The sequence below is a fragment of the Oncorhynchus mykiss genome, chromosome 4 (genome assembly GCF_013265735.2).
Source record: "Oncorhynchus mykiss isolate Arlee chromosome 4, USDA_OmykA_1.1, whole genome shotgun sequence".
Lineage (NCBI taxonomy): Eukaryota > Metazoa > Chordata > Actinopteri > Salmoniformes > Salmonidae > Oncorhynchus > Oncorhynchus mykiss.
Genome location: NC_048568.1, coordinates 25,910,718 through 25,935,000, shown reverse-complemented (window position 1 = coordinate 25,935,000; position 24,283 = coordinate 25,910,718). Strand labels below are relative to the sequence as shown.

General features: G+C 42.6%; 1 protein-coding gene across 4 annotated transcripts in view; it reads right to left on the bottom strand.

Annotated features, from left to right (window-relative positions):
• The window catches only part of LOC110522376 (SAM and SH3 domain-containing protein 1), a 295,924-nt gene that overhangs the window by 122,813 nt on the left and 148,828 nt on the right, over window positions 1-24,283 (bottom strand). Inside the window, exon 1 of one of the 4 annotated variants that reach the window (XM_021600732.2) lies at window positions 15,322-15,763. The exons of the other annotated variants lie outside the window; for them this stretch is intronic. The gene's annotated coding sequence lies outside the window, so the exon portion shown is untranslated. Of the gene's footprint in view, window positions 1-15,321; window positions 15,764-24,283 lie in introns of those variants that run through there. 4 annotated transcript variants of the gene reach the window in all.

Sequence of the window (24,283 nt, the reverse complement as noted above, 5' to 3'; positions counted from 1 at the left end):
TCTATCCAGATAATGAAAAGGCACCCACAAAATAAAATTTAAGGAACTTATTCACCTTATTTACGAACCCATAAACAAAACAATGTCAGAACGTTCTGTTTTGACTTTCACTGCGGCGTTCTTGCATTAGCCAAAAAGATAATAACTTAGAATTCACAACCTTGAGCAAGGAGACTTGTGTGACTTTCCTTTTACATTGTACAGAAATAATGAGGTGAATACTTACACAACATTTGCGGTGTGTATGATCATGAGCAAAGTCATTCTAGTCTATTATTTCACTTCCACTGTGAAAACCATGAGCATGAGCTGACTTGGCTTTGCTGTACCACAGCCGAAGCCTGCCAGCAGCCTACCTACCAAAGATTGCCCATTACAATGTAGAAAAATGCATATCAGCTTTCAATAGTTATCCATATTACCGGAGCTTCATCTTAGTCTTTGGAACTATTTCTATGGCAGATTTGCTGTGGCAATTTATGGAAGACAGCCAAAAACTTTTGAGATAACAATAAATCTAAGATAGGACTGTGGTTTCCATCTGTGGCAAAGTTTTCCTTAAATTAATCCAGCTCCAGAACCAGCCATAGAGCCAGCTGGCTAATCTTTTGAATACGGTGTAGTAAAAAAACAGCAACAACCGATAACATTAGCTAGCTGGATTAGGTTAGCAATATAGGTAGCTAGCTGAAAGGAAAGGGGTTACCTAGTCAGTTGTACAACTGAATGCATTCAACTGAAATGTGTCTTCCACATTTAACCCAACCCCTCTGAATCAGAGCTAGATCAGGTTAGCATGCTAGCTAGCTACACTGACAACTGCCAGTGCCCTATTTGTTGATGTTTATCAACTCCATGTGGAAATTCCCACATAGCCTTCGCCATTCTTCAGAGGTGGATCCTAGATGTGCATTTCCTCTCTAGGACAGGAAATTACATCGAAATAGTGGCGGCAACTTCCTCCTGGGGGTTTCTGTAAATCAAAACTGCTATGCACACAAGTCTCAAGAGTAAGGCATCTCAGCCAGTCTAAACTAGACCTAAACCTTGCCCAGACCAATGCAGCCAAGCCTAAATCCAGCCCTGTTCCAGCCACACCCAGATTGAATGGCTTGAGAGAGGGAGGGAGAAAGAGAATGTGATGGAATCATGTAGGATAGGATGGGGCAGTCCTGGAGCAGCAGCACCCTCTGGGGCTAGGGATAGGAAGTACAGGAACTAGTCACACAAGTATTTTTTAACCTTTATTTAACTAGGCAAGTCAGTTAAGAACAAATTCTTATTTACAATGACAGCCTACTGGGGAACAGTGGGTTAATTGCCTTGTTCAGGTGTAAAACAATGCATTTTTACCTTGTCAGTTCAGGAATTTGATCCAGCAACCTTTCAGTTACTGGCCCAACACTCTAACCCCAAGGCTACCTGCCTCCCCCAAGCATGAAGTAGAGTGGAAAATAGGGGAGAAGCAGAGTACTGCTGTTCAGTTTACACACCTTACACTTTAGAAACCAGAAAAGCAACATTTGTTGACTTATTCATTGTGGCCACTTGAGCCCCACCCACACAAATACACACACACACACACACACACACACACACACACACACACACACACACACACACACACACACACACACACACACACACACACACACACACACACATTCCGCAGTTTAACATAGTCACGGATAACATTCTTGCTATGAAAGATGGCTGTGGTGTCTCCATTAATGTTTCCATGGTTTGCAGCTGTCGTAGGAAAAGAGAACCATTCAATTCATTTGAGAAATTGCTGTGTTTGGTTGAGTCAGAGGCTGGGGCTGAGGGTTGAGGGGAGGATGGCTGCACCCTGCTCCCTGGCAGAGCTCCATGGAGGCGCTACGGACCAGAGCCCCGTGACTATAGCTTCCTCTACCCCCCCTCCTCTTTCTATATAACATCAGCCTCCTCAGGCTCGTCTCTCTTTCTATATAACATCAGCCTCCTCAGCCACGCCTCTCTTTCTATATAACATCAGCCTCCTCAGCCTCTCCTCTTTTTCTATATAACATCAGCCTCCTCAGCCTCTCCTCTCTTTCTATATAACATCAGCCTCCTCAGCCTCTCCTCTCTTTCTATATAACATCAGCCTCCTCAGCCTCCCCTCTCTTTCTATATAACATCAGCCTCCTCAGCCTCTCCTCTCTTTCTATATAACATCAGCCTCCTCAGCCTCCCCTCTCTTTCTATATAACATCAGCCTCCTCAGCCTCTCCTCTCTTTCTATATAACATCAGCCTCCTCAGCCTCTCCTCTCTTTCTATATAACATCAGCCTCCTCAGCCTCTCCTATATAACAAGTCACTGTAAATTCTATAAACAATGTATGCCAAATCATACATCATTAAACACTTATATCGTCAATGTCTACAGGGAGAATGCTATCAGTTTCAGAATAGGTAGACTTCTTCAGAAACCAATACTACAACCATACTGAACCCCTCTAGCCAAGCTCTAGCCAAGATAGGGAGCCCCAGGCCAGATATTGACTGTGAGAAAGTCCTGATGCTGAGAGCTGGCCCCCGCTGATATGGGTCCCCTGGGACCCTCCGGTGCCGAGGTCATCATCCCCCCCTCACTCTCACAAGTCATATATCACTGCATGACATCACCGCTGATACACGCAGGCCCGTTACCATGGGCAACAAAAACAGGAAAAGCTTGTGTACTGCTGGGTCTGACTTAGGGTGGAGTGTGGATGTTCTGAGAGGAGATGAGACCAGACAATAGAGATCCAATGATCAGACAATAGAGATCCATTGTATCCCAACAAAACATTAAACCCTGCTTGCTGTAAAAGACTCTACTTTCCTTCTCCCTAGTTCCCTTATGAGGAATAAGGATGGACATAGGACATTTGTGGTTCTGCAGTAATGTGTCCGTGTAGCTTAGTCCCATGTGGCTCAGTTGGTAGAGCTTGTCAGTGGGTTTGATTCCCATGGGGGACCAATACAAAAAAAATATTAAAATGTATGCACTCACTACTGTAGCTCGCTCTGGATGGGAGTGTCTGTTAAATCACTATGTGTGTAATCATGGCTGTGTGGTTCTCCCCACACACATTACAGTATAATCTGTGAGTGATATGTTTCACTGCCCAGGTAACATCACTAATCCTCTCATCTCAACGTGATTTCTGACCTGCTAATATACTACCATTTAATTCCACCGCAGGTTCCTTTTGTAGGCCTACTTGCCCTCTGACATGTTTAAATATCAATGTAATAAGCTTTTCATTTCAGCCTCTACACAAGCCACATCAATCCAGAAAAAGGAAATGACTTCAGAGCTGTTATCAAAATAAATAGCCAAGGGGGGTGTGGTGATAGCGTTGGGAGAGGGGAAGGTAAACAGCTTGGTTTAATTGGATACTGTGTTACTGTGTGTGTCATCCTGACCAACACACAGAGGCAGCCAGGCATCACACACAAACACAGTGCGCAGGGAACATACCTACCTACAGCCATTTTTTCCTCACTTTCATCCTTGACTTTCATCCCTGATCAGAACGAAGGATGACCATTTTTTTCCTAAAGGATTGGTCTGGTCAGGATGGGTTTGGTTTGTGATGTCATGGTGAAATGACCATGACATCTGACCATTAAATCTCTATGACTGGGCAGAGTGTGAAGAAGGACGTTGTGGTGACATGATAGTCCTAACAAAGGCCCAGACAGACAGGACTCAGACAGGATGGGTTGTTACTGCAGATCCATTTACTCTAACAAAGACATCATAGAAGCCAATTCATGTTAGTATGCTCACAAAATCCAAAATAAACTATAGGAAAATGGCTTTCCCCCCTGCTTCTGTGTTACACATTGGGAAATTCAATTCCCTACTCTCCCTTGTAACAACATGACTGCATCTCTCACAAAAGAAGACATAAAGTGTACATAAACTATTATAAAGATTATTTGTGTGCATGTTGAAAGATTTTAATGGAGGATACGTGCTACAGTATCCAGGATTCTACAACTTCTACTGTATTCTGATTTATTTCACCTATAGCATCCAGGATTCTACAACTTCTGATTTATTTCACCTACAGCATCCAGGATTCTACAACATTCTGATTTATTTCACCTACAGCATCCAGGATTCTACAACATTCTGATTTATTTCACCTACAGCATCCAGGATTCTACAACTTCTACTGTATTCTGATTTAATTCACCTATAGCATCCAGGATTCTACAACTTCTACTGTATTCTGATTTAATTCACCTACATCATCCAGGATTCTACAACTTCTACTGTATTCTGATTTATTTCACCTACAGCATCCAGGATTCTACAACTTCTACTGTATTCTGATTTATTTAACCTACAGCATCCAGGATTCTACAACTTCTACTGTATTCTGATTTATTTAACCTACAGCATCCAGGATTCTACAACTTCTACTGTATTCTGATTTATTTCACCTACAGCATCCAGGATTCTACAACATTCTGATTTATTTCACCTACAGCATCCAGGATTCTACAACTTCTACTGTATTCTGATTTATTTCACCTACAGTCTCCAGGATTCTACAACTTCTACTGTATTCTGATTTATTTCACCTACAGCATCCAGGATTCTACAACATTCTGATTTATTTCACCTACAGTCTCCAGGATTCTACAACTTTTACTGTATTCTGATTTATTTCACCTACAGTATCCAGGATTCTACAACATTCTGATTTATTTCACCTACAGTATCCAGGATTCTACAACATTCTGATTTATTTCACCTACAGTCTCCAGGATTCTACAACATTCTGATTTATTTCACCTAGAGCATCCAGGATTCTACAACTTCTACTGTATTCTGATTTATTTCACCTACAGTATCCAGGATTCTACAACTTCTACTGTATTCTGATTTATTTCACCTACAGTATCCAGGATTCTACAACTTCTACTGTATTCTGATTTATTTCACATACAGCATCCAGGATTCTACAACTTCTACTGTATTCTGATTTATTTCACCTACAGTCTCCAGGATTCTACAACATTCTGATTTATTTCACCTAGAGCATCCAGGATTCTACAACTTCTACTGTATTCTGATTTATTTCACCTACAGTATCCAGGATTCTACAACTTCTACTGTATTCTGATTTATTTCACCTACAGTATCCAGGATTCTACAACTTCTACTGTATTCTGATTTATTTCACATACAGCATCCAGGATTCTACAACTTCTACTGTATTCTGATTTATTTCACATACAGCATCCAGGATTCTACAACTTCTACTGTATTCTGATTTATTTCACATACAGCATCCAGGATTCTACAACTTCTACTGTATTCTGATTTATTTCACCTACAGTATCCAGGATTCTACAACTTCTACTGTATTCTGATTTATTTCACATACAGCATCCAGGATTCTACAACTTCTACAACATTCTGATTTATTTCACCTACAGTATCCAGGATTCTACAACATCTACTGTATTCTGATTTATTTCACCTACAGTCTCCAACAACTTTTTATTTTATTTTATTTATCCGTTATTTTACCAGGTAAGTTGACTGAGAATACATTCTCATTTGCAGCAACGACCTGGGGAGAGGAGGGGATGAATGAGCCAATTGTAAACTGGGGATTATTAGGTGACCGTGATGGTTTGATGGCCAGATTGGGAATTTAACCAGGACACCAGCGTTAACACCCCTACTCTTACGATAAGTGCCATGGGATCTTTAATGACCTCAGAGAGTCAGGACACCCGTTTAACGTCCCATCCGAAAGACAGCACCCTACACAGGGCAGTGTCCCCAATCACTGCCCTCGGGCATTGAGATATTTTTTAGACCAGAGGAAAGAGTGCCTCCTACTGGCCCTCCATCACCACTTCCAGCAGCATCTGGTCTCCCATCCAGGGACTGACCAGGACCAACCCTGCTTAACTTCAGAAGCAAGCCAGCAGTGGTATGCAGGGTGGTATGTATTCTACTGTATTCTGATTTATTTCAAATACAGTACCAGTCAAAGGTTTGGACATACCTACTCATTCAAGGGTTTCTCTTTATTTTTACTATTTTCTAAATTGTAGAATATTATTGAAGACATCAAAACTAAGAAATAACACATATGGAATCATGTAGTAACCAAAAAAGTGTTAAACAAATCAAAATCTATTTTAGATTTTAGATTCTTTAAAGTAGCCACCCTTTGCCTTGATGACAGCTTTGCACACTCTTTGCATGCTCTTTAAAGAATTCTTGCGATATCAAAGGGATGTTTTGTGCACCCGGATACAGGTGTTATCTGAATTTCAGCACAACTGGATAGTTTTCGTGTTTTGTCGTATCCCCACAATATTCCCACTGCCTAAATAAATGTTTTTGGAACTTTTAAAGAACAGACAACGTTCTTGTAACATCAGTTGAATGCTTTTTTGCACCCTAAAAGAAACATTGTAGAATAATCAGCACAACTGGACAGTTTTGGGGTTTTGTGAACATATATTTTGTGATTTCCCCATGTTGTTCTCACTAGACTGTTCCCACAACCTAATGAAACATTCTGGGAACCTTTTAAAAAACATATTAAATGTGTTCTAGGAACATTCTGGGAACCTTTTAAAGAACATTAAATGTGTTCTAGGAACATTCTGGCAACAACAGGCAAATATTTAATATAAACATTCTATAATCAGCACCTCAACTGGACAGTTTTGTGTTAGGAGAACATTTTCTGCGACCTAACAAATGTTCAGGGTACTTTAACAGAATCAATTTTGGCTTGCTGGGAGTCCTCTGACCCCCACCGTATGGCTTGGCAATAGCCTGGACTGGAATGTCATTACCTAATTGGAACCAAGTGCAGCTCCGAGCAGAGCGGTCATAACTCCCATTGCCAAGCTCACAAAAGCCTCACGGTAACATGCTTCATAAGCCCACAGTGGGACACTCAGCAAACACACTGGTGTTTTCTACAGATATGCTAGACAGCTGGTGTTGATGGAGACCTCAGCAGAGTGTTTGAGAGTGAACACACTCTCAGAAGTGAGTGTGAGGGACTGTCACACACACATGAATATGTGGCTCCTCTGGGACTTGGGAGTTGAAACCCAGAGAGGGACATTGACAGAGTTACTGATCGGCACAGGCTTTGGCTATTGCCTTGATGACGGATGACATTCTTGACTAGCTTGATGCGTTGATGAGAGAAGTGACATAGGAACCTTGGGTTAAAGCTTCTATTTAACAACACAGATGTGATGCTGATGACAGAAGACATGCCCTGACTAAGCGCTTTAGAGAGAGAGAGTGAGAGAGTGCGAGAGAGAGAGAGAGAGAGAGAGAGAGAGAGAGAGTGTGTGTGTGTGTGTGTGTGTGTGTGTGTGAGGCGGTATGTGTGTGTACTCAGATAACAGAGCTAGGGAGATAAAAACACAGGTCAGAGATGAAAACATGAGTCAAATTTTAGACGCTATGCTGAAGACATGATATATCTGCCCTATAATGAGAAAGGATGGATGGAGGAGAGGAGAGGAGAATGGATGGAGAGATAGAGGAATAACTCCAATGTGATCCACATATAATTAATCGAGTCATCTGTTCTCTACGTGTTTTGCTATACTTAAAATAGACTAGCTTTCTTTTGAATAAACTTGTTCCTGTTATTCCATATCCTTTTTGCATAAAGTCAGTAGAATTCATAGACACGTATTTATTTATTTTATTTTTTACCCCTTTTTCATGGTATCCAATTGTTGTAGTAGCTACTATCTTGTCTTTGTGCTACAACTCCCGTACGGGCTCGGGAGAGACAAAGGTTGAATGTCATGTGTCCTCCAATACACAATCCAACCAGCCGTACTGCTTCTTAACACAACGCGCATCCAACCCAGAAGCCAGCTGCACCAATGTGTCGGAGGCTAGGAGTCGCTGGTGCGCAATGAGACAAGGAGATCCCTACCGACCAACGACGCTAGGCCAATTGTGCATCACCCCACAGACCTCGCGGGCGCGCCCTCCCTGGGCGCAAACCCAGGGACTCTGATGGCACAGCTGGCGCTGCAGTACAGCACCCTTAACCACTGCGCCACCCGGGAGGCCTTGGCTGCATTTTCAAAGATGCCCTTGAGAGATGTAGCCTCCTGTTAACAATGAAAAGTAGTTTACAGTATTTTAACATAATAATAATAATAATTATTATAATAAATAATAATATTTTAACATAATAACATAAGGTTGAACAAAAATACACAAGAAATACTGTTCAGGAGCCTGTTAGTGTCAGACTTGATGCACTGATACCTCTTGCCATGCAGAGGCAGAGAGAAAAATATATGGCTTGGGTGGCTGGAGTCTTTAACGCTTTTCCGGGCCTTCCTTTCACACCGCCTGATATAGAGGTCCTAGATGGCAGGGAGCCTGGCCCCAGTGATGGACCTTGTCTCCACCACCCTCTGTAGCACCATGCGATTGAGGGTGGTGCTGTTGCCATACCAAGCAGTGATGCAGCCAGTCAAGGTGCTCTCAATGGTGCAGCTGTATAACTTTTTGAGGACTTGAAGGCCCATGCCAAACCTTTTCAGCCTCCTGAGGGGGAAGAGGTGCTGTCGTGCCTCCATCACGACTGTGCGTGTGTGTGTGGATCGATTTAAGTCCTTAGTGATTTGGACACTGAGGAACTTGAGGCTCTCGACCCACTCCACCGTAGCCCTGTCGATGTGGATTGGGCACATAGGCTGTGACTTACTTAGAATGACATACAAATTAAACGAACAATTACTTATTAGTGCCTTTGAATTCATCAGTCTGTGGCTTCAGGCTGATGCGATGATGTCTGGAGAGGCCAGCAGCGGAGAATATCCTCTCCACACTTGCAGAGCCATTGGGTGTGCTAAACACCCTTTTGGCCACTTGCCAGGCTGGGCAGAGATGCAGAGTTGTTTTTAAAATGATCTTTCTATAGGTAGGCCGAAAGGTTTTTAAGCAAAATAACCCAATCAACACGGAAAGCTTCTTGAAAGTGGGAATATGCCAGGCAACTATGGACTATTGTAGAGACAATAGAACAAAAATGAACAAAACATTTGAGATCAGATTTTTTTTTTATACATCCTTAGTGTTTATACTTTGCTACAATGACACACTTAGTTATCTACCCACCTCGTTCCTTTCTGTTAGCATGTGCATGTAGTAAATACAACATTGTGCTTTCAGGATAAGTGTCTTTTCAGATTCCACTATGATTCTTTAGACACTATATCACCACACTCCCTCTCTTGCTGTTGGTCCTCATCTTTATAAGTCACCTTGATTTAGTGTGTTTTATCAGTTTCTTTATGAAAATATTTAGCTAACTCCATGACAGTAGCTAAAGCAAGGGGCCATAGCAGCACACAAGTAGACTACAAATGCATATTTGGCCGGGCATGCCCTGAGCTCGTGAAGTGAGCACTACTGGAGCGAAATTGAAGTGGGCGCTCCAGACTTTGGGAATCTCGGTCTGCGCTCCAGCCTTTGGGAATCTGGCTCTGCGCTCCAGCTCTGCCTCCAGCCTCCAGCCTTTGGGAATCTCGCTCTGCGCTCCAGCCTTTGGGAATCTCGCTCTGCGCTCCAGCCTTTGGGAATCTCGCTCTGCGCTCCAGTCAAATGGAAAATATTGATACACATGGGACACTGTTGAGTGTTGAACAACCAAGGAGCGCTGCAGTTCTTGGCACAAACTGGTGCGCCTGGCACCTACTACCATACCCTGTTCAAAGGCACTGACATTTTTGTCTTTCCCATTCAGCCTCAGAATGGCGCACACACACATCCCATGTCTCAATTGGTCTTAGTATTTTATTAGGATCCCCATTAGCTGTTGTGAAAGCAGCAGCTACTCTTCCTGGGGTCCACACAAAACATAAAACATGACATGATACAGAACATTAACAAAGAAGAACAGCTCAAGGATAGAACTACATACAGTTGAAGTCGGAAGTTTACATACACTTAAGTTGAAGTCATTAAAACTCGTTTTTCAACCACTCCACAAAATTCTTGTTAACAAACTATAGTTTTGGCAAGTCGGTTAGGACATCTACTTTGTGCGTGATGCAAGTAATTTTTCCAACAATTGTTGAGTGACAAATTATTTCACTTATAATTCACTGTATAACAATTCCAGTGTGTCAGAAGTTTACATACACTAAGTTGACTGTGCCTTTAAACAGCTTGGAAAATTCCAGAAAATTACGTCATGGCTTCAGAAGCTTCTGACAGGCTAATTTAAATAAATTTAGTCAATTGGTACCTGTGGATGTATTTCAAGGCCTATCTTCAAACTGAGTGCCTCGTTGCTTGACATCATGGGAAAATCACAAACTATCTAGGTCAAATAGGGGAGAGGCGTTGTGCCGTGAGGTGCTGCTTCATCTGTTTTTTTAAACTATGCTTGTTCTGGATTTGGGGACTGAGAAAAGACCCCTAGTGGCATGTCTGGTGGGGTAAGTGTGTGTGTCAGAGCCACCATCCCTAGAAGTTCAGCATCCCGGAGTCGCCTCTTCACTGTTGACGTTGAGACTGGTGTTTTGCAGGTACTATTTAATGAAGCTGCCAGATGAGGACTTGTGAGGCGTCTGTTTCTCCAACTAGACACTCTAATCTACTTGTCCTCTGGCTCAGTTGTGCACCAGTGCCTCCCACTCCTCTTTCTATTCTGGTTAGAGTCCGTTTGCTCTGTTTTGTGAAGGGAGTAGTAGACAGTGTTGTTCGAGATCTTCAGTTTCTAGGTAATTTCTCGCATGGAATAGCCTTCATTTCTCAGATCAAGAATAGACTGATGAGTTTCAGAAGAAAGTTATTTGTTTCTGGCCATTATGAGCCTGTAATCGAACCCACAAATACTGATGCTCCAGATACTCAACTAGTCTAAAGAAGGCCAGTTTTATTGCTTCTTTAATCAGTACAACAGTTTTCAGCTGTGCTAACATAATTGCAAAAGGGTTTTCTAATGATCAATTAGCCTTTTAAAATGATACACATGGATTAGCTAACACAATGTGCCATTGGAACACAGGATTGATGGTTGCTGATAATGGGCCTCATTAGATAGATAGATATAGATAGATATTGTAGATATTCCATTAAAAATCAGCAGTCTCCAGCTACAGTAGTCATTTACAACATTAACAATGCCTACACTGTATTTCTCATCAATTTGATGTTATTTTAATGCACCAAAAATGTGCTTTTCTTTCAAAAACAAGGACATTCCTCAGTGACCCCAAACTTTTGAATGGTAGTGTATATGGTTGAATCATCAGCAGACATGGACACAGTCTTTGTTCAAGCAGGTCATTGGAAAAATAGAAAAGCGTAGAGGGCCTAGAGAGCTACCCTGCGGCACAAAACACCCTACATGTTTGACATTAGAGAGGCTTTGCTTAAAGAAAACACTCTGAGTTCTATTAGATAGATAGCTCTGAATCCACGATAATGGCAGAAGTATTCTCAGCAACATGTTATGGTCAATAATATCGATGCTGCACTGAAATCTAACAGTATAGCTCCCACAATCTTCTTATTATCAATATCTTACAACCAATCATCAGTCATTTGTGTCAGTGTTGAGTGTGCTTCTCTATAAGCATGCTGAAAGTCTGTTGTCAATTTGTTTACAGAGAAATAGCACATTTTTGTCTAACAGTTTGCTAAGAGCTGGCAGCTTTATCACTTTTGGGTGGAAAGAAAAGGTGTTCTTAATGTCTTGTATACTCAATGTACTGCGGGCGCACACACACACACACACACACACACACACACACACACACACACACACACACACACACACACACACACACACACACACAAGCCTGAACAGATATGTAGCCTAGCGGTTAAGAGCGTTTGGCCAGTATTCCGAAAGGTCACTGGTTCGAATCCCAGAGCCAACTAGGTGAAAAGTCTGTTGATGTTGAGCAAGGCAGTTAACCCTAATTGCTCCTAATTGCTCCTGTAAGTTGCTCTGGATAAAATAATCTGCTGAATGTAACAAGAGGCCCACAAGAAAAAAGCAGTAACACATGTACATATGGAGTTGAGAAAAGACTGTCAAACAACCCCCGTGTGGGCGTTAATGTAATGAGGGATGGTGTTCACCGACTCTCTCTTCTCTTGCTCCACATACACGACTGGGGGATCATATACAGTCACATGATCGGTGGTGTGACGGAGCAGAAAGGCTGCAGCAGATGTTACAAAGGTTTCCTCACTTCCTCTGTAAATCTGGGGGTCCAGGCAGGACATGCCGAACGTGACGGCTGATGATGTCATCCATCCTTCACCGGTTGGTAGTGTGGGGCGGTGGAGCTGTGCCCTGGCCTGGCACAGACCAGTGGATAGTTAGTTATACAGAGCTGTGCTGTTGAAACAAAGCACAGGGCTTTCTGCTGTTGGCACAGTAATAGGGAGCTGAAGCTTTGAATACAGCACCCAGGCTCTACACTGGAATCTCTGTCTTTTCATTAACGGATTCCATTCTGTTCGAAATCCCATCACTGTGCATACCATACAACGCGAAGGGATTGACGTGTGTGTGTGTGCATCCATGTGTGTGTGTGTGTGTGTGTGTGTGTGTGTGTGTGTGTGTGTGTGTAGCTGCTCTGCTGATGGTATGACTGCATGACGGAGGGGATAGGCAGAACAAAGAGGCTCACAGGGTTAGGATCAGCCATTGCAGGGCACATTGTAGAGACAGGGAAGTGTTGGCTTTGTAAAGCTAATGCTAAGCGGATCCTCTGCAGAGCTCACAACTGGCCCGTCCACATCTATTAGGTAGACACATCCACAACACACTGACTGAGAGGCAGACAGGCAGGCCATGAGTCTCCATTTGTTTCATCCACAACAAAGTCTACTTTAAACAAGTCAACAAGTCCCAAATGTCCACCAGCCCTGAGAGAGAAGTGGTCTCTAGTCTACACGAGCTGACGTGTCTCATGAGAATTGGGCTCAGAGGTCTATCTCTATAGCAACGCTTTGACAGACTACTAGAGAATAAAGACAACAAAGTAGAGAATAAAGAGGAGAAAAACAGAGAGAAAGAGATGGGGAGGGGGAGAGAGTCTAGGGGAGAAAGACAGTCTGTCTGACTGGCAGAGACAGCTACTACAGCGAGAGAGAGAAAGAGAGAGAGAAAGAGAGTGAGAAAGAGAGAGAGGGCTTTGACGGCTGAAACTCCATTAATTACCTCCCAGGCAGAGAAGACCAGAACAGAACAGAGGAGCCCTTCCTTCACATCACTGTGCCAACTCACTACAATCTACCTCCAGACCCCCCTCGGGCCATGGGTAGCTCCATCCCGGTGCCAACAATATACCTCCCCCTCTGCCTGTAGGTAGCTGATTTAGCCTGTCAGTTGTTCCTGTGAGCTTCCACTGTCTCCCCTCGATGAGAACTCCCAGCTAAAGAGCTCAAATCAAGCCTGTTTGTTCAGCTCTATTTCTGTCTATGTCTCTGTCTATTTCTTTGTTCTGAAGGCTCTTTGTCCATGGATTCAGATATCCTTCATACAGAACATTACACACTGGGTCTGGGTCTGGGACTGGGACTGGGTCTGGGTCTGTACAATACAATAAAGCAGGCCTGCTCGGGGATCTACCTTGGGAAGTTTTTGGCTCCATACCTCCTTCCCTCCTGTATCGCTCCTTCCCCTCTTTCCCCTCCCTCCCTCCGCTCCCTTGTTTCTTGTCAGCTGACCGCTGTTCCAGATGCCGGCTCCAGAGATCCGGACAGGAAGAGAAACAGAGGGAGAGAGAGAAAGAGAGAGAGAGAGAAAGAGAGGGAGAGAGAGAAAGAGAGGTGGAGAGAGAAAGAGAGAGAGAGAGAAAGAGAAAGAGAGGGAGAGAGAGAAAGAGAGGGAGAGAGAGAAAGAGAGGGAGAGAGAGAAAGAGAGGTGGAGAGAGAAAGAGAGAGAGAGATAGAGAAAGAGAGATAGAGAAGAGAGAGACAGAGAGGGAGAGGGAGAAAGGGAGAGAGAATATAGAGCTCCACACTCCCTCAGCAAAACAGCTATTTGTCAAATTCCCTCACCTCCAAACACACACTCACACACACACTGAACAATGGCACTCCTCTAGTGAACAAGGACAGACCGTGTCTATGTGTGTGTATGCTTATTTGAGTGTGTTTCTATGTTGTGTGTGTGTATGTTTCTCACTCTGTGTGTGTGTGTGTGCATTGGTGTCAGTGTGGTGGTGTTGTGTGAGTGTGTGTGTTTCTAGAGATGTGTGTGTGTGTGTGTGTGTTTGTGCTTGTCCGGAAGAAGAGGAGATCAATAAACAGCCGCGAGGCTCAGATTCAGTGCTGATATGTAGCACAATTCTTTATTTGGGTCTTTGCTGGGAGCAAGGCTTTGTTCTCACTCAATGGAAAAGGAAATCAATAGAGGCTTCAGAGGCTGATGATAAATAGTAATGGATCCTGATCCCTTCATCCATCCCTCTCTCTCTTCATCCCTCTCTCTCTATCTGTCTGTCTGGTTCCAGAGAAGACATGTGAGGCACCACTCACCCTGTCATGTACTGGAGAACGAAGGAGTAAAGGACTAATTATGGCTAATGGAGGCAGACACACACACGTATAGATACACACACACACACATAGATGCACATACACACACATGTATAGATGCACACACACACACACACTTATTGACACACACACACACACACACATATAGATGCACATACACACACATGTATAGATGCACACACACACACACACACACACACACACACACACACACACACACACACACACACACACACACACACACACACACACACACACACACACACACACACACACACACACACACACACACAGGAAGGCAGGCAGGGACCAGGAGACGCACACACGCACAAGCAAACATACACACACACACAGCGCATGGAGCAGTGCAGTGAGAATCAGCTAGCATCGTGACTCAGCAGCATCAGTCAGTCAATCAGAAAGCGGAGGAGGGCTGGCATGCTTCAGTTAAAATACCAGCTCAGCCAACAATAATCTCATTCCAACTCAGATACACTCACCATGAAACGCCTTATGTATGTCTGAAGCAAAAATGTCTCTACATGTCTCAATGTGACAACACAAGACCTCATAGTAACTTAACTCCTCTGATGAGTTCTCTTTCACTTTGTTCACAACTCTTAAATTATATTATTTCTCCATCCAAAGCATTTATCTTTGACAATACAAATACATGAAACAAGATACGATTTCCCCTGAAATTAAATGAAAGAAAGACCAAAACAGGATACAAGTACTCACCACTATAATAGAGCCGCGGACAGTCTAACAGAGCCACGAACTGTCCAAGTGTTTCAGAGGAAATGATCTGTAACTGTCCTGCTAACTGTGTGTACCTCTTTCAGAGTATGAGGAACAAGTAGAGTACAGTAGACTAGGCTAGCTACATGCTAGGCTAGGCTAATTATTCCTTTAACTCAGCCACTCTCTCCCTTTCTCTGTATCTTTACCCCCACTGTCTGTTTATCTTTTCCTCTCTCTCTCTCTCTCTCTCTCTCGTTCTCTCTCTCTCTCTCTCTCATTCTCTCCCTCTCTCTCTCTCTCTCTCTCTCTCTCTCCCTCTCCCTCTTTCTCTCACAGCTTAAAGCCCAGAGTGGGACGTCCCCTCTCTTCTCTTCTCCTCTCCTCTCCTCTCTTCGAGGTCCGGTCCAGTAAGTGTGACTAGTGTTTTCCTGTTGTAACACAGAAAGAGAGGGCCCCACCTAGAAACTAAAAACTGATCTAGGGCCAGCTCCTCCCACAGCCCAGCTGGCTGCTGTGTGCTAGGAACTGACTGGGGCAGCCTGCCACAAACTCATATTGAGTCCTTTGTCTGTCATGGAATCACAACCAAATTACAGGGCTCTTCAAGTTCTTGCTTCCAACTATCCAACTCTCTCTCTCGTTAATTTTCTCCCTCTCCTTCTCCCTCTCTCTCTCTTACTCCCTCTCTCCTTTGGCGTTCATTTTTAATAAGGCGCTCATTTTTAAATAGCCCAGATTCAGCTAAAAGCAACACTCATTTAAATGAGACACTCAGTGAGATTAAGGTTTGAATGAGTCACTCAGGGAGATTAAGGTTTGAATGAGTCACTCAGGGAGGTTAAGGTTTGAATGAGTCATTCAGTGAGGTTAAGGTTTGAATGAGTCATTCAGTGAGATTAAGGTTTGAATGAGTCACTCAGGGAGGTTAAGGTTTGAATGAGTCACTCAGGGAGGTTAAGGTTTGAATGAGTCATTCAGTGAGGTTAAGGTTTGAATGAGTCATTCAGTGAGATTAAGGTTTGAATGAGTCACTCAGGGAGGTTAAGGTTTGAATGAGTCATTCAGTGAGGTTAAGGTTTGAATGAGTCATTCAGTGAGGTTAAGGTTTGAATGAGTCACTCAGGGAGGTTAAGGTTTGAATGAGTCACTCAGGGAGGTTAAGGTTTGAATGAGTCACTCAGGGAGGTTAAGGTTTGAATGAGTCACTCAGGGAGGTTAAGGTTTGAATGAGTCACTCAGTGAGGTTAAGATTTGAATGAGTCACTCAGGGAGGTTAAGGTTTGAATGAGTCACTCAGGGAGGTTAAGGTTTGAATGAGTCACTCAGGGAGGTTAAGGTTTGAAAGAGTCACTCAGTGAGGTTAAGGTTTGAATGAGTCACTCAGTGAGGTTAAGATTTGAAAGAGTCACTCAGTGAGGTTAAGATTTGTTAAATTGGGAGAAGAATAAAAATAAGAAAAAACATTATCCCGTTTTGGAATGATAGAGGGCCTGATGACCCCTTGGGGCCATGGGAGAGAGGGAACAGAGAAAGACAGACAACGAGAGGGAGGGGGGAAGGAGACAGAGGGCAAGGGAGGTCAGACAAAGAGTTAAAACAGGACCTGGAAGTCCCCCCTGTTCTTCTTATGAACCCCCTGGGAGGGAAGGGGCTCCCAGCATCACGCAGACTCACTGACAGTCCTAAGCACCCACAATCCACCACAGCAGTGAGGTCACATGGGATGATTATAGAGACTAGAACTACAGCAGTGAAGTCATATGGCACAGTTATGGAGTTTATAACCAGAGCAGTGATGTCATATAGGACAGTTGTGAACACACACCACAACTCTACATAGACACACACCACAACTCTACATAGATACACACCACAACTCTACATTGACACACACCACAACTCTACATAGACACACACCACAACTCTACATAGACACACACCACAACTCTACATAGACTAACACCACACCTCTACTGCTCCATCCTGTTTGGACCTGCTGTCACAACATTTCCAAACGGTCAATATGCTGGAAGGAGCTCTAACGGCAAACATTTAACAAAGAAGCACACACACACACACACACACACACACACACACACACACACACACACACACACACACACACACACACTACTGTGGGTAACATATTTGGATTAAGTGGTTGGAAAACAGCATACCCTGTGTGTATGTAAAGCAGATTTAGGACCAGTCAGAACTTTGGTCTATTTGATTAATAACCTTATGAGGCTATTTCTGATACACTCACACAACCACCCCCAAAACCTCCTCCCAATCGCTCCCAACCTCCCCTCACATGAAGCAGGAATAATCATGATGGCAGTGGTCTTTAGATTCACACATACCTCTATCAAAAATAATGAAAGCCTGTCTATCCAGACTCTAATCCAGGAACAGGATATCAATTCAGATGAACTTGAGGTCAAACACACTGATAGGACCTTAATAATAATACACAGTCTGGACTACGATGGTCCCCACACAGGCAGACAAATAAAACATCTCATTATATCCAGCTTCTCTTCTAAAAATTCTAAATGTTGGCCTGAGACTTCAAAGAATAAACAGAGATAAATACCAGATAACTACTCTTGCTTGACTTGGTCTGCTTGTTTGAATAGATCAGAGGTCACAGACATGGATTAAGAACTGAGTGAACAGAAGAGTACAACACTGAAATGACCATTCATCAGAGTATAGCGGAGGAAAAACAGTGACTGGAGCTAACACTACTACCACTAATGCACGTAGAGAATTTAGTGCTAAGCTGTTCAAACCCTATTGCTTTTAAATGAGCACCAAATTGCTAGAACTCTGGGAGATACATGTAATGTATTTTTTAAGCATGATTCTGTCTCTCTCTCTCACTCTGTGTGTGTATGCGTATGTGTGTGCGAGAGAAAGAGAGAGTGTGTTTGTGTGTGTGTGTGTGTGACTCTGACCTCATATGGGGAATTGAGAGCCACTAGCCTAATTAAAAACCAAATCAGCTTTCATTTTGGTGCCAAATTGTGACACACCACACTTTCCCTGCCAGGCAACACACTTCTGCATAAAGATAAGACTATGTTATCTATGAAGAAATAGGATTCTCTAAATCAAATTAGGGACCTGTTATTCCGAGTATTTAATCCTAAAAAAAAATCTTAATCATCCACTCTCTCTCTTCCATAATAGTAGGACTTTAGGTTGGGTTTGACCAGAAACTGCTATAGACACTAATGTCACAAACCCATCAGGTACTCCACTCAGTCATTCAACAGATTGGAAATAGAGCACTTGGTTATTTTTAGCACAGAGCACCATACAATCCTCCTGAGGCTAACGATCAGCCAGGGCAGACAAATTAAAACTGATCAACACAAGTACAACTTTCATCAACTAATCTCTCTCTAGCCATCTATGGAGAAGCAGCGACAGACAAAGGAGTGTCTGCCTGCCTGTCTGTCTGTCTGTCTGTCTGTCTGTGTGTGTGTGTGTGTGAGTGAGTGTTTGATTACCCTCATTGAGTGATGAGACACTTCACATAAGGAGGCTGCAAGTCCAGCTAGCAGACAGGCAGGCAGGCAGTGAGGCACTGAGGCAGACAAGCATCTAGGCACTGAGGCACTGAGGCAGACAAGCATGTAGGCAGTGAGGCAGACAGGTAGACAGGCAGTGGTAGCTAGTTGCTAGAGTAGAGATCTCTCCAGAGTCTATGGGGCCAACATGCTGTCCAGACTGGCCAGTTACCAGAGACTGGTACTGAATACTGATCATTACCACGGAGGCTGACTACCACACACACACACACACACACACACACACACACACACACACACACACACACACACACACACACACACACACACACACACACACACACACACACACACACACACACACACACACACACATGGTGAGACAGAGACAGGGCTACCCACACCATCTGTTAACTAGGATGGAAAATGAGCAGAGAGAGAGCGCGAGAGAGAAATAAAGAGAGGGGGAGAGGATGTAGGGATGGAGAGAGAGAGAAAAAGAGAGAGAGAGATACAGTGTTTTAATTGAGGAAGGAAGGGATGGAAGGGTGAGGGTTAGTGGAAGAGTGGAACACATACACATTCACATACACATACACATACACATACACATACACATACACATACACAAACACATACACAAACACATACACAAACACTTACACATACACATACACATACACAAACACAAACACAAACACATACACATACACATATACACAAACATATACACAAACATATACACAAACATATACACAAACATATACACAAACACCTACACAAACACATACACAAACATATACACAAACACATACACATACACATACACAAACACATACACAAACATATACACATACACAAACACATACACAAACACATACACATACACAAACACATACACAAACATATACACAAACACATACACAAACACATACACAAACACATACACAAACACATACACAAACATATACACAAACACATACACATACACATACACAAACACATACACAAACACATACACATACACATACACAAACATATACACAAACACATACACAAACATATACACAAACACATACACAAACATATACACAAACACATACACAAACATATACACAAACACATACACAAACACATACACAAACACATACACAAACATATACACAAACACATACACATACACATAAACACAAACACAAACACAAACACATACACATACACATACACATACACATACATATACATATACACATACACAAACACATACACAAACACATACACATACACAAACACATACACAAACACATACACAAACACAAACACAAACTAGAGGTCGACCGATTATGATTTTTAACGCTGATACCGATACCGATTATTGGAGGACCAAAAAAAGCCGATACCGATTAATCAGACATTTTATTTATTTATTTGTAATAATGACAATTACAACAATACAGAATGAACACTTATTTTAACTTAATATAATACATCAATAAAATCAATTTAGCCTCAAATAAATAATGAAACATGTTCAATTTGGTTTAAATAATGCAAAAACAAAGTGTTGGAGAAGAAAGTAAAAGTGCAATATGTGCCATGTAAGAAAGCTAACGTTTAAGTTCCTTGCTCAGAACATGAGAACATATGAAAGCTGGTGGTTCCTTTTAACATGAGTCTTCAATATTCCCAGGTAAGAAGTTTTAGGTTATAGGACTATTTCTCTCTATCCGATTTGTATTTCATATACCTTTGACATGTTCTTATAGGCACTTTAGTATTGCCAGTGTAACAGTATAGCTTCAGTCCCTCTCCTAGCTCCTACCTGGGCTCGAACCAGGAACACATCGACAACAGCCACCCTCGAAGCAAAGTTACCCATGCAGAGCAAGGGGAACAACTACTCCAAGTCTCAGAGCGAGTGACATTTGAAATGCTATTAGCGCGCACCCAGCTAACTAGCTAGCCATTTCACATCGGTTACACCAGCCTAATCTCGGGAGTTGTTAGGCTTGAAGTCATAAACAGCGCAATGCTTGAAGCATTGCGAAGAGCTGCTGGCAAAATGCACGAAAGTGCTGTTTGAATGAATGCTTACGAGCTTGCTGGTGCCTACCATCGCTCAGTCAGACTGCTCTATCAAATATCAAATCATATACTTAATTATAACATAATAACACACAGAAATACGAGCCTTAGGTTATTAAGATGGTCGAATCTGGAAACTATAATCTCGAAAACAAAACGTTTATTCTTTCAGCGAAATACGGAACCGTTCCGTATTTCATCTAACGGATGGCATCCATAAGTCTAAATATGCCTGTTACATTGCACAACCTTCAATGTTATGTCATAATTATGTAAACTTCTGGCAAATTAGTTCGCAACGAGCCAGGAGGCCCAAACTGTTGCATATACCCTGACTCTGCGTGCAATGAACGCAAGAGAAGTGACACAATTTCCCTAGTTAATATTGCCTGCTAACCTGGATTTATTTTCGCTAAATATGCAGGTTTAAAAGTATATACTTCTGTGTATTGATTTTAAGAAAGGCATTGATGTTTATGGTTAGGTACAGTCGTGCAACGATTGTGCTTTTTTCACAAATGCGCTTTTGTTAAATCATCCCCCGTTTGGCGAAGTTGGCTGTCTTTGTTAGGAAGAAATAGTCTTCACATAGTTCGCAATGAGCCAGGCGGCCCAAACTGTTACATATACCCTGACTCTGTTGCAAGAGAAGTGACACCATTTCCCTAGTTAAAAGAAATTCATGTTAGCAGGCAATATTAACTAAATATGCAGGTTTAAAAATATATACTTGAGTATTGATTTTAAGAAAGGCATTGATGTTTATGGTTAGGTACAAGTTGGAGCAACGACTGTCCTTTTTCGCATCGATTATATGCAACGCAGGACACGCTAGATAAACTAGTAATATCATCAACCATGTGTAGTTAACTAGTGATTATGATTGATTGTTTTTTATATGATACGTTTAATGCTAACTAGCAACTTACCTTGGCTTCTTACTGCATTCGCGTAACAGGCAGTCTCCTCGTGGAGTGCAATGTAAAGCAGGTGGTTAGAGCGTTGGACTAGTTAACCGTAAGGTTGCAAGATTGAATCCTTGAGCTGACAAGGTAAAAATCTGTCGTTCTGCCCCTGAAGAAGGAAGTTAACCCACCATTCCCAGGCTGTCATTGAAAATAACAATGTATTCTTAACTGACTTGCCTAGTTAAATAAAGGTGTAAAAAAATGTATTTAAAAAATCGGCCAAATCGGTGTCAAAGGGCCGATTTCAAGTTTTCATAACAATTGGAAATTGGCCCTAATTAATCGGCCATTCCGATTAATCGGTCGACCTCTAACACAAACCACGCACGCACGCACTCACGCACGCACACACACACACACACACACACACACACACACACACACACACACACACACACACACACACACACACACACACACACACACACACACATACAGTCGTGGCCAAAAGTTTTGAGAATGACACAAATATTAATTTTCACAAAGTCTGCTGCCTCAGTGTCTTAATTACATTGTATAATTACATGCATTTCATAAGTGTCAAAGGCTTTTATTTACAATTATTTGAAGTTCATGCAAAGAGTCAATATTTGCAGTGTTGACCCTTCTTTTTCAAGACCTTTGCAATCCTCCCCTGGCATGCTGTCAATTAACTTCTGGGCCATATCCTGACTGATGGCAGCCCATTCTTGCATAATTAATACTTGGAGTTTGTCAGAATTTGTGGGTTTTTGTTTGTCCACCCGCCTCTTGAGGATTGACCACAAGTTTTCAATGGGATTAAGGTCTGGGCAGTTTCCTGGCCATGGACCCAACATATTGATGTTTTGTTCCCCGAGCCACTTAGTTATCACTTTTGCCTTATGACAAGGTACTCCATCATGCTGGAAAAGTCATTGTTCGTCACCTAATTGTTTCTGGATGTTTGAGAGAAGTTTCTCTCGAAGGATGTGTTGGTACTATTCTTTATTCATGGCTGTGTTCTTAGGCAAAATTGTGAGTGAGCTGAGAATCAACCCCACACATGAATGGTCTCAGGATGCTCTACTGTTGGCATGACACAGGACTGATGGTAGTGCTCACCTTGTTTTCTCCAGACAAGCTTTTTTCCGGATGCCCCAAAAAATCGGAAAGGGGATTCATCAGAGAAAATGACTTTACCCCAGTCCTCAGCAGTCCAATCCCTGTAGCTTTTGCAGAATATCAGTCTGTCCCTGATGTTTTTCCTGAAGAGAAGTGTCTCCTTTGCTGCCCTTCTTGACACCAGGCCATCCTCCAAAAGCCTTAGCTTCACTGTGCGTGCAGATGCACTCACACCTGCCTGCTGCCATTCCTGAGCAAGCTCTGTACTGGTGGTGCCCCGATCCCGCAGCTGAATCAACTTTAGGAGACGGTCCTGGCGCTTGCTGGACTTTCTTGGGCACCCTGAAGCCTTCTTCACAACAACTGAACCACTCTACTTGAAGTTCTTGATGATCCGATAAATGGTTGATTTAGGTGCAATCTTACTGGCAGCAATATCCTTGACTGTGAAGCCCTTTTTGTGCAAAGCAATGATGACGGCACGTGTTTCCTTGCAGGTAACCATGATGGACAAAGGAAGAACAATGATTCCAAGCACCACCCTCTTTTTGAAGCTTCCAGTCTGTTATTCAAACTCAATCAGCATGTCGTCTGGTCCTTTTGTGGCAGGGCTGAAATGCAGTGGAAATGTTTTTTGAGGATTCAGTTCATTTGCATGGCAAAGAGGGACTTTGAAATGAATTGCAATTCATCTGATCACTCTTCGTAACATTCTGGAGTATATGCAAATTGCCATCATACAAACTGAGGCAGCAGACTTTCTGAAAATTAATATTTGTGTCATTCTCAAAACTTTTGGCCACAACTGTAGACACATACACATTCTTCAGAGCATCAAATTATATCTATAAAGCTTTACTGTGCCTAAAAGTGTCCAAAGCGTTCATAAATGATAAACAAGTAGTCGTTAAACCATTACCAGGAACATCATATCTAAAGCAATTTATATGCAAATGTCTGACAAGTGGCAGAGCACAAGGGAATTGGAGAAGAATTAGAGCATGTTCATTGACTCTGACTGACCTCCTTCACTAATATAGACTCTCAGTAATAAGCTACCTTACACGCACGCACGCACGCACGCACGCACGCACACACACACACACACACACACACACACACACACACACACACACACACACACACACACACACACACACACACACACACACACACACACACACACACACACACACACACACACACACACACACACACACAGGTGAGGTTATCCCAGTCCTAACATCAGGGCAGAAGCTGGCCAACACTAGATGGCAGCAGAGC